Source organism: Neophocaena asiaeorientalis, unplaced genomic scaffold, assembly GCF_003031525.2.
Source record: "Neophocaena asiaeorientalis asiaeorientalis breed wild unplaced genomic scaffold, Neophocaena_asiaeorientalis_V1.1 scaffold46, whole genome shotgun sequence".
Taxonomy (NCBI): domain Eukaryota; kingdom Metazoa; phylum Chordata; class Mammalia; order Artiodactyla; family Phocoenidae; genus Neophocaena; species Neophocaena asiaeorientalis.
In genome coordinates this window covers 5,907,468-5,918,730 of record NW_020175393.1, presented here as the reverse complement: position 1 = coordinate 5,918,730, position 11,263 = coordinate 5,907,468, and the positions used below count along the sequence as shown (strand labels likewise).

Sequence of the window (11,263 nt, the reverse complement as noted above, 5' to 3'; positions counted from 1 at the left end):
ACAGCAATGGCCTCATAACTGATCTCTCTGCCTCAACCTTTGTTCTTCCTATTTTCATTTCCATACCTTTACTTATGAAGCTTCCTTTGACTGGAATTACGTCCTTTCCAGTCACTCTCTCCAAATCCCCACACCCCAGTGGACCTCCAGTTCGCCCAAGCGTCAAGCAGAATTGACTGTCCAACATCCAGGATCAGACTTGAACCTAGGTTTCCCTGACTCCAAAGTCCACGCTCTTAACTGCTCTTGCTCGACTGCCTTCTCTTATAATAAAGATATTTTAAAGTCTAGTGAGCTTTATACTTTAAAAAGCACCTTTGCATACATTATTTCCTTTTAGCGGTACAATTCTTCAACGTAGTAAAGATGGGTATTGTTATCCTCATTTATAAAATGAGAAAACAGAAGAATTCAAGGCCCGGTCCATCACACGCTGCTGCTGAGTTAACGAGTGTCATTCAGCAGCCTTACACATTAACCGCGCGCTCAGCCCCTTCTGGTCCCAGTCCCTGGAGAACCTTCCTGCACTTCGCAGAAGTAGCCGATGGGGTCCGCGCGAGTCTGGACTAGGCCACTGCTGCCTCCACCACAGGCGCCCGGGCGATCACGGCGGGGAGCTTCCCATTTGCAGTGACGCGATCGGTGAGGCCATACAGTGACGTAGAGTGACGTAACTTACCAGGAGCTAGGTGCCGGCAGGGCAGCCACACCCTGGGGCCCCTTGCTCAGGAGGGCAGCGGATCGGGCGGGTGGGGGAAAGCCGCAAAACCCGCGGGACCCGACCTCCCGGCCCTAAATCCGCGGTTCCCGCTTGCCCGCCACTGATCGGTTGCTACGTGACGCCAGCGCGCAGAGGCGCGTGCGCGGCCACGGCGGTGTGCGTGAGAGCGGACGCGCGCCGCGGCGGCGGCGAGGACGGCGGCGACGGCAGGGGCCGAGGGGGCGGTCGCTACGAGGCGGGTGCGGAGCGGGCGGAAGAGGCGTCTGTGCGGGCGGTGAGGTCGCAGAGGAACATCGTGGGGGTGAGTAGCCGCGGCCTCGCCAGGGAGGTGGGGCCTGGCCGCACCTGCTGCGCGGGCCCGGGGCGCGGGGACGCGCGCCCCTTCACGCTCCACTTCTGCTTTCTCCCGGGGCGGGGAAGGAGCGGGGACGGGGGCTGTCGAGGGTCAGTTCCTGGGCTCGGTCGCTGTGGGAAGCGGCAGCAGCTGGCCGGCGAAGACTCTCTAGTCCTGGAATGTGTTGTAGGCAGGAGGTGTTTGGGGACCTCGGGGTGGCTCTGCCAGGCTCCCAGGCCGAGGAGTCGGAATCCCGAGAAGCCCGGTTCCTAGAGCAGCCTCGCATCCTGCCTGAGACGAGCTGGCGCGAGACCGAGACGAGGCGGAACCGGGGACGCCGAGGTTGGGGTTCGGAAAGTTTGGCACTGCTGGGGCCCTCAACTCCCCTGCCTTGGCTGGGCTCTGAGGCGGGGCTGGTTGTTATGGAGGGAGTTGTGAATCAGTGCCTGCGTGCGGCGTCAGACACACCCACGACCTGGAGAAGGCGATCTGTCAGTGTACAGAGGGGGCGGCCCACCTGTTGCCTAGTGTTTCCAACTTCGTGTGTGTGCGCACGTGCTTAATGCACGCCCCAAACTTTGTCGGCCCTAAGCATTTTATCGCATTGTTGCTACAGGTTTTGCGGCCAAGGGGCGGCTAGCCATACTCAGTTCTTCCTCATAGACTCACATCAGCTGTTTTGTTTCTCTAAGCCATGTTGTGCTTCCGTCGTTATTAGGGTCGAGGAAGTGTGGAGGCACCGGTTTTTCTTTTTCTTAAAAGTAGCAGGGGCTTGTTATTTACTAAGCAGAAAATACAGATTTTGTTCAGCGTGTGAGCTGGAAAAATGTCGATGGTCAGACAAGCCTGATTGGGTGCAGCTGATCATCAGCCCAGTGCTTTCTTCTCAGTGCGCTGGACTCCCTAGTGGGTAGATGTGTGGCTGCAGTAGTGACCGTGCTCGGGAGAAAGGAGTATTAGAGGTAGGAAGGAAGTCAGTCTTTTTTGACCGTTGATGAAGGCAGTGCGGTAGAAAGACAGGCTATACCGAAATTTAATCATGATTTGTGCAAGAAAATTGAAGAAAATAACGTAACTTCTCATTCGGATCTAAAATTCTGTGATTCAGTTTCATAACTGAGGATCTGTAAAGTATGTTGTTTGAGGTTCATACGTCTTGGAACCAGTGATAACCTTGCTCTGTAGCACTTAGGGTACTCGGAATTCAGTATCTTTTGCGCTCTAGACTATAATAGCTTTTAGGACAGGAATCATGTTTGTTTTCTTCAGGGCCATATCTCCAGTACCTACAAAAGTGCCTGCCACAGAGTAGGCACGGAATAGATATTTACTATATGTGACACCGTGGATAAGTCATAACACGCAGTTAGCTCCGTCCTTCAAGTAGTTAATACATGTGTCCCCTCTTCCTAGTATTATGCTGCATATGAGAGGAGGACTGTGGGATTACAAATGACATAAAAGACCTGGCTTTTTTCTTTTAAGGGCAAACTCTAGCTAGGAAAATAAAGCATATTATATAAAATAATTATGAAACCAAATGAGGTAGTATGTAAACAGGTGCTATGTGAAGTCCTATACATTAAGTGCCGTAGAAATTTAGAAAAGATAAGACTTGTGGGCTGAATTAGTGAACTCTTCAGAAGAGGTAAGATTTCGTCTCATCTTTGAAAGAAGTGTAAAATTTCTGCTAGAGAAGAGATAAGTCATATGTTGAGAAAATAGTGTGAATTTGGTCATTGGGGGATATATTGCGGCAACTTACATGTACCATGAGAGGGGAAAATTGGAGAGATAAGGTTTAGTAGGTTGGGGAGGGAAAGTGTTAAGACTAAGGCAGGCTCATCGCATCCCACTGATAACAAGATGGAGCCTACTTTCCTGGAGGGATGGGAGTTGTGTTACTCAGAGTAGAGTCTTAAACAATCATAAGTGTTATCCTTACTTAAAATGAAAGGATATTATCGTTGAACCAAAGTCAGGTTGTTGTATACCTCTGATTTCAGTACTAATTTGAATAAATGCCTCACTAATGTGCGTGTATCTTATGTATTTAGTCAGCAGCGCATGTCCTCATTTCTAAAATCTACCTATGTGCTTGGGCCGTTCCATTGGAAATTTACTGAAATGATGTACCCAAAGCAATTATCGAGCTACTCTCAGTGACACAGTTTTGCTTGGGATTATCTCTTATAGTGGTCTGAGGTTTGTAATTACTGCTGATCCTGTAAAAAATAAAAATAATGTTAGCTGGGAAAGGAGTCTGTTTGAAAAAGGATACTCAAAAATGTTGACAAAAAGATTTGAGAAAATTAAAGATGCTGCTCTTAAATATTGAACCGTTAGTCTTTATCTTTTGTTGTTATGTGAGCTTCCTTTTGAGTGTTGCATAAACCTGCACTTGAATTGCTAACCTGTGTAATGTTGCAACATCAAATGTTATTTAACAACTCAGCAAATATTTATTGGGTTCTGGCTATGGCTAGGCACTGTGTTGGGTGCCAGCAAGACAAAGAATAAAACACAGTATACCTGAGATACCAAGTGTTCATCAGGGGGGACAAACACTAACCATGATGTGCTGTGATAAGAGTTCACCACTTTGGGAATGAATAAAATGCTGAAGGAATAGATCACTTTGGCTGGGGAAATAAATTGATAGAGTCAGGGAAAACTTTAAAGGGAAGACGGTGGAACTTAGCCCTGAAGTTTACGTAGTATTTTGCTACATGGAAAAAGGAAAACAGTCATTCCCGCCAGAGGGGAGAGTATAAGCAAAATTGCCGAAGATTAAAATTGAATGGGAAAACCTTGAGTTTATTGTAGGCTTCTTGTATGGCAGAAGTGATGAGACAGGAAAGGTATGGTTGGAGCCAAATTACAAGGGGGTCTTCCATTCTAAAAAGCCTAGTCTCCCTCCTTCCAACACTACCCCCGTGTTGGTGTTAGAGAGCCTTGAAAGGTAGAATAATCAGATCAGAAAGTTAACAGGCAGTTTGTATGCAGAACTGCATTAGAGCCGAGAGGGCAGGAGACCAGTTAGGATGTAGGTGAGAGATGCTGGGACCCTGAAGAGGGACAGTGGGAATGGATGGCTTGTAAAGATATTTGAGATGTTAAAAGTCTCTAAATGTTATGAACAGCTAGAGGTGAGAGAGAGTGAGAAGTCAAAGGTGACATGTCCAGCTCGAGTAACTGGGGATTACGAGGACATTAAATTAGAAAACACAGGAGGAGGAATAGATTTACAGTGGAGGGAAGAAATGATGGCATGTTAATTTTAAGGCCCATGTGTGGAGTTTAGAGAGGCCCATTAGGTAACTAGAAATTCTACTCCAGAGTTTATGAGACAGTTTAGGAATAATTGTAATGTAACTGACAGCCTCCAAGGCTATGGAAGTAGTACCATTCTAGGACTTAGTATAGTAATTAATGCTGTGGACTTTGGAGTCAGGAAAACCTGAAGTCACATCTCTGTTATGCCACTATTGATTGGGATGGGTAACCTCGGGCAAGTAATTTAGCATCTCTGAACCTAAGTTTCTTCTGAAAAGTGGGGTTAATAATATTTTAAAGAATTGTTGTGGAGATTAAGATGGTATGTGCACAGCAGTTAGCACAATGCCTAGCTGACATATGCTTAATAAATGACAGCTGTTGCTATTAGTAGTTACAGTTGCAGAGGTAGCAGAAGAAAAGATATTCCTATGCAGAAAAGTTGAGAGCGAGAACTGGAAAGGGCAAGGAGTGGAATTTTTGGAAATCAACACTTAAATCAAACGTAGATGGTTTCTCAAGCTTGAGCATGCATCAGAAATACCTGGAGGCTTTGGCAAAACACGGATTTCTGAGTCCCACCCCCAAAGTTTCTGATTCCGTAGGTCTGGGTGTGGCTCCTGAATTTGCATTTTGAACAAGTTCTCAGGTGATGCTGATGATGTAATTCCCAGGACCACGCTTTGAGAACCACTGGTTTTAGAGGGTTAGTGAAAGAGGAACTTGCATTTTGAACAAGTTCTCAGGTGATGCTGATGTTGTTATTCCCAGGACCACGCTTTGAGAACCACTGGTTTTAGAGGGTTAGTGAAAGAGGAACCAGCATAGAGGCTAACAACGAGATTGAGTTTGTTGGAGAACCCAGAGAGACTTTAGAGAAGGATAAGGAAATAACAGCCTGCAGACTCTCTAGATCCACCAGTCTGCTTTCCAGTTCGATGAACCTCATCTCCTTCTTATTTCTGTTTTCTCCAGAATTTGGTATAATGCTTGGCACATAGCATTGTTTGAATGAGCCTTTGAAGCTGTTTACTACTGTTCTTGTGCATGATTGCACATACTCAAACACAGATTTCATTCATCCTCATATCTCTGTTGGGTCTCAGACAAGGTACTGTTTCTAATTTTACAGACACACACACACACACACACAAACAAACACAATAACTACAGAAAATTTCTTTCAAATACCTGATGCATAGCTAGATGCTTTGACTTTGTATTAGATTCCCCCCCTCCCCGCCCACTTTTTTTAAATGTCAGAAAGTCCAATTTGCAAAATAATTGTCAGTAACAAGTGTCAAGATTACAATCTGTATCTTGTATTAGGCACTTTGCAGGTTTATAGGGTAAGCAAATAATATACTCACTGTACCTCGGATGTTTACAATAGGATGGGCAAAACTTAAAGGAAAGAAACAGGGTGAGATATAATCACAGAAATGTGGAAGGAGAGGAACCAGAATATAAGGACTTATTTCTTGTACGCCGATATACTTTGGATCTTACATGTCTCATATACTCATATAGCACAAAAGTTAGTCCTACTCTATGATTGGAAGTTATAAGAGAGTTCTGCTGTATAAGGAAATCAAACAGTTGTGCAAAGATATAAACACATTGAAAAGAGATTTCAGGAGTTAAATTGTAGCTAGATCAGTTAGCTAGTCACCACACTTCCTGGGTTCTTGTTCTCTTTCATTTATTCTTTCTGCTAACATTCATTAAGTATTTACTGTGTGCCAGAAACTGTGCAGAGTGCTGCACATAGAGAGATGCTCATTGCTCTGGGTATCCAACACTGGCTTTAGTTAGGGGGTATGATACTGTGTGAATGAGTGTGCATACACTTTGTCAGGGGAAGATCTGATGCCTAAATTTTATAATCTTGAGAATATATTGATATGAGTAGACATCAAGGACTTGAAGTTAAGTTCATTCAGCCGTATGTATGTATGCAAGGGGTCATGAGAAACTATAGAGATATATGGAAATTTTTTAAAGCAATCAAAGAATATATAATTTGGTAGAGCAGAAAAACATATTTACAATACTACATAGAATATGGTAAGTGCTATATAAGTATTGATCACAGACTAGGTTCTCCAATACTTGTTGAGCACCTGAGTGTTCAGTTTTGATTTCAACTCATAAGCTATTATAATGTTCCAGAAATTATAACATGTCATAAATCCACATTAATCTCCTGGGCTGCCTTTTGGATCTTTATATGATGCAAAAAATATTCTGGCATTTTGTGTCCTTGTTTTCTTGGTTTGGGAAATATAGTATATAAGTAACAAGATCATTAACTACTAGCTACTGTTCATCAAGTGGCTGTATTATGCTAGGCCTTTTCTCTAAGTCATTGAATTCTTACAATAACAACCTTGTAAACTGGATATTATCCTCATTTTACTAATAAGGCAACCAAGTTTCAGAATGGGGAACAGTTTGCCTGTGTTCGTGGCCAGCGAGGTGGGAGAGGGCTTCAGCCCCACGCTTGGTCTCCAGAGCCAGTGCTCTTCACGCATGTCAGCATGGGGCCCTAGCATGCAAACCTCCAGGTGAAGAAATCCAATCTTGTTTCTGCTGATTCAGGCAAAGTTGTTTGAGAAGTTAGAATTTTAATAACTGCCTGAATGATTGAAAACAGTTTGATAATATTGTTAGGAATGGAGGGGGAAAGGAGGTAGACAATTAAAGGTCCTGAAGCTGATTTTCCAGTGAAGACATGCTATATTTGACTGAAAACTTTTTAGTCAACTGACCGGTTATTCTACATAAACATTCAGATTTTCCATTCTCTATGTATAGGTGCAGTCTTCTGGAGGAAGAATTGTACTTTTCCATGTTAATGACATTTAAAGTAAATTCACAACTACTTTTTTGACACTTAGGGAAAAATATCTTGCTGCTCACCTCAAACAATGTATACTTGAGATTTCTCAGCTAATCTTCTTTCTCTCCACACCACTTATTCCTTTCACCCACCCAAGTGTTTATTTTTAAATCTATTTACAAGCTAAATACTTGTCTGTATATCCTACTTCTGGTTTAATGTTCTTATTCTGATTAGATTTATCCCTTTTGGGTCCTATTTTGTACATTCCTGGAAATATCGATTATAATTATCTTTGTAAAGCATAGGTGATTTCCACTAATTTCATAATAAATTTTTAAATAAAATTATAGTGATATAAATGGATAAATATTAAACCCTGTATTTGTTATCTATTGCTGTTTAACAAATTACCTCTAAATTTTGCTGCTTAAAACAACAGACATTTCTTATCCAACAGTATCTTTGGGTCAGGAATTCAGTTGAAGCTTAGCTGGGTGGACTCTGACTCGGTTGCAGTCGAGCTGTGACCAGCCTTGCAGCAGTCATCTGAAGGCTTGACTGGGGCTGGAGGATCTGTCTCCAAGATGGCTGTAGCCTTAGGTCTTTCTAGGGCTGCTTGAGTATCCTCACAACATGTCAGCTGGCTTTACCCAGAGCAAGTGATACAAGAGAAGAGCAAGGAGGGAACCACCCGCCTTGTATATCCTATCTTGATGACACACACTGCCACTTCTGCTATATTCTGTTTGTTAAAAATGAGTCACTAAGTCCAGCCCACACTCAAGGGAAGCCAGTTAGGCTCCACCTTTTGGGGAGGGATGTCAAAGGATTTGTAGACATATTTTAAAACACCCATAAGTACTTTGTCATATGAAGCCATTTCCTCAGCTGAAATTGATTGTCTCTGTTGTAGCACATGCTGTAACCTTTCTGACTTGTGTATTCACAGTATTTTCTGGAATGCTTTGGAGAAAAGGTAGTGTTTTTTTTTTAAATCTAAAGCAAGTTTTTACTTTTTAATTTTTTTTCTGGCCATGCCACGCGGCTTGCGGGATCTTAGTTCCCCAACCAGGGATTGAACCCAGGCCATTGACGGTGAAAGCACAGAGTCCTAACCACTGGACCGCCAGGGAATTTCCACAAGTTTTTATAAATTAAGATTTCTTGGGGACTTCCCTGGTGGTCCAGTGGTAAAGAATTCGCCTTCCAATGTGGGGGACATGTGTTCCATCCCTGGTCGGGGAACTAAGATCCCACATGCCGAGGGGCAACTAAGCCCGTGCACCACAACTACTGAGCTTGTGTGCCTCAACGAGAGATCCCACGTGCCGCAAAACTACAGAACCTGCACGCCACAAATGGAGAGAAGCTCGCATACTGCAATGAAAGATCCTGCATGGGGGCTTCCCTGGTGGCACAGTGCTTGAGAATCCGCCTGCTGATGCAGGGGACACGGGTTTGTGCCCCGGTCCAGGAAGATCCCACATGCCGCGGAGTGGCTGAGCCTGCGCGTCTGGAGCCTGTGCTCCGCAACGGGAGAGGCCACAACAGTGAGGGGCCCATGTACCACAAAAAAAAAAAGAAAAGAAAAGAAAAGAAAAGAAAAAAGATCCTGCATGCTTCAGTGAAGATCTCGCGTGCCCCAACTAAGACCCGATGTAGCCAAAAAAATAAAATAAATAAAATAAATATTAAAAAAAAAGTTTGTTGGTGATTTTTTTAAAGTTTTGCATCTGTCTCATTAGCTTTATTTTCAATACATCTGGAATCTTTTCATTTTTATCCTATTTTATGCATTTATTCTTATATAATTTCATTTACACTTATTTAGTAGTTTTCATAATTAATCTTAAATAGAACCAAACATTTCTAGATAAATTAATTTACCTTCCAAACTTTCAGAAGAGTACTTCCCTAACCAGTGTCTGAAGGCACACATTGTAGTTTCCATAGAACACAGACTTTGGGTTACATGATGAGCAATAAATGAGTCTATTAACTTATGTTAAAGTCCTTTGGGTACTTTAGAAACATCGTGAATAGGTCCTAAAGTAGGCCCATTAAATTCCAAATCTCATTCTTTAGAAGGTGTATGTATATAGAATATAATGGATTTAGTCAGGAAACCTTTTCAAAATGTGCCACAGTTTGGTTTATATTTTGGGACTATTTCTTTCTTTTTTTTTTTTTTTAAGTGTCAATCTTTACCAATTTATTTTATACAAAACAGTAGCAATGTAGAATATGGGAATTATCTTCCGCTGCCACACACGCAAGTTGTGAACATTCCAAGCCAATGTATACAGTTTGGAGGGGAAGGCTAAACAATAGCATCAACCATGCTACTGAACATGGGAATTTTTTATCTAAAAAGACTAAAAATTAGATAGCAATGTCTTCTTAATGCTCTCATCATTGAAGACGGAAGAAACATAAAAAGTGACTGTTTTTAAGATTAAAAGGGACTTTATTTCTTTAGATGGTAACCAAATCTTGACTTCATCACCCTTACCTTCTACAAGTATCAATTACCTGCTTGCTTTTTCTTCTAATTTTAACCTAATTTTAGATAGACAGAAAATGATTCTCATATGACCTTCACCACCTTCCCCCAAATGTTAATGTTCCTGTATATCTTTTCAGAAATATTTGATGTATATGGCATATTTTTATATTTATTCTTAAACATAAATGTCACCTACCATATTACTGTACTGCATCTTGCTTATTTTTCATTATATCCTGGAGGCTATTCCATGTCAGTACATGAAAAGGCTGCCTCATTCTCTATAGCCAGCTGCATAATATTCCATTGTATGGATGTTATCAGGAAAAATTGTGAGAGACTATGAAATGGACATAAAAGATTACCGACTGTCCTATCTAGTGCACTCTTCCGGGTTATCTGAGCCTGTCATTGTCTTTGCGCTATTTCAGAACTCTGTAAATCGTAGGAAACTGAGAGTAATGCAGATGATTCTTGTCCATAGAAATGCAAGTGGATGTTGTTGAGTGGAATGCAACTGAACGTTGTCCTGGGATATCGAGCAGTTTTGCAGCATTTATTTGTAAAGCAATTTCAACATTCCAGATAGCCTATATATATGTATGTGTGTTCTTTGACTTCTCTTTGGGACTGATTTTATTTTCTTCCTGGCTGCTTCATTAATTAATGAGTTAAATAAAATCTTTGACATGTTTTATGTTTGCATGATTTTACTTTTTAAAAAAAATGCCCTTTTAACAGATGTACTATAACAAGTCCTTTTTTGATGGACATTTTATTTGCTCATGCTTGTTTTCAATAGTTTTAATCTCTAGAAAAGTCTGTGCTAGCCTGAAGCAGTACTTTGTGATTACTTGCCAATGAGATTAGTGGATGAAACAGTTTTGATAATTTTTCCATCAAACATTATGACCTGGTCCTTGTCCTCAAGGAGTTTATGGCCTAGTGGAGAAGGAGTAGAAATGATATCAGATGAAGAGTAGCAGGGTATTGGGTAATTTCCTAAAGGAGACCTAAGTTTAAGTTCCCCTAAGGGAACTTGCATTGGCTTGCTTTCCTCACTGCATGTGATTTTCTCATAGGGCCCTCATCTGTGCTAGCTGGAGCAGAACTAGACAGCCCTCTCCTTGGGAAGCTGGGTGCCAGTGTTCCTGTTTTTAATGCTGGCTGTGGAATTAGTTAAGTTGGGGAGTCAAATGGAAACCCATGGCTCCAGTTACCAGCAGAATGGGTTATTTGTTCTTACAGACAGTGGCATTAGCAAGAGACTATAGTGGAGTCATATAGTTGGGGGTCAGAGTGGGGTTAGTGGTTATATTCTAAAGTCAAAACAGAATGCAAAAATCAAGTAATGTCATGGGCTTCCCTGGTGGCGCAGTGGTTGAGAGTCCGCCTGCCGATGCAGGGGACACGGGTTCGTGCCCCGGTCCGGGAAGATCCCACATGCCGCAGAGCGGCTGGGCCCGTGAGCCATGGCCGTTGAGCCTGCACGTCCGGAGCCTGTGCTCCGTAACGGGAGAGGCCACAACAGTGAGAGGCCCGCGTACCACACACACACACACACACACACACACACACACA

The 11,263-nt window shown here is 42.6% G+C and overlaps 1 protein-coding gene across 3 annotated transcripts in view; it reads left to right on the top strand.

The window, feature by feature from the left end:
* Nucleotides 1-886: 886 nt before the first annotated feature.
* Nucleotides 887-11,263, top strand: part of BTBD9 (BTB domain containing 9) — a 406,228-nt gene continuing 395,851 nt past the window's right edge. For 2 of the 3 annotated variants that reach the window (XR_003006036.1, XM_024765878.1), the window contains exon 1: nt 887-1,022. The gene's annotated coding sequence lies outside the window, so the exon portion shown is untranslated. Of the gene's footprint in view, nt 1,023-1,197; nt 1,398-11,263 lie in introns of those variants that run through there. The other variant, XR_003006037.1, reaches the window with a different exon arrangement.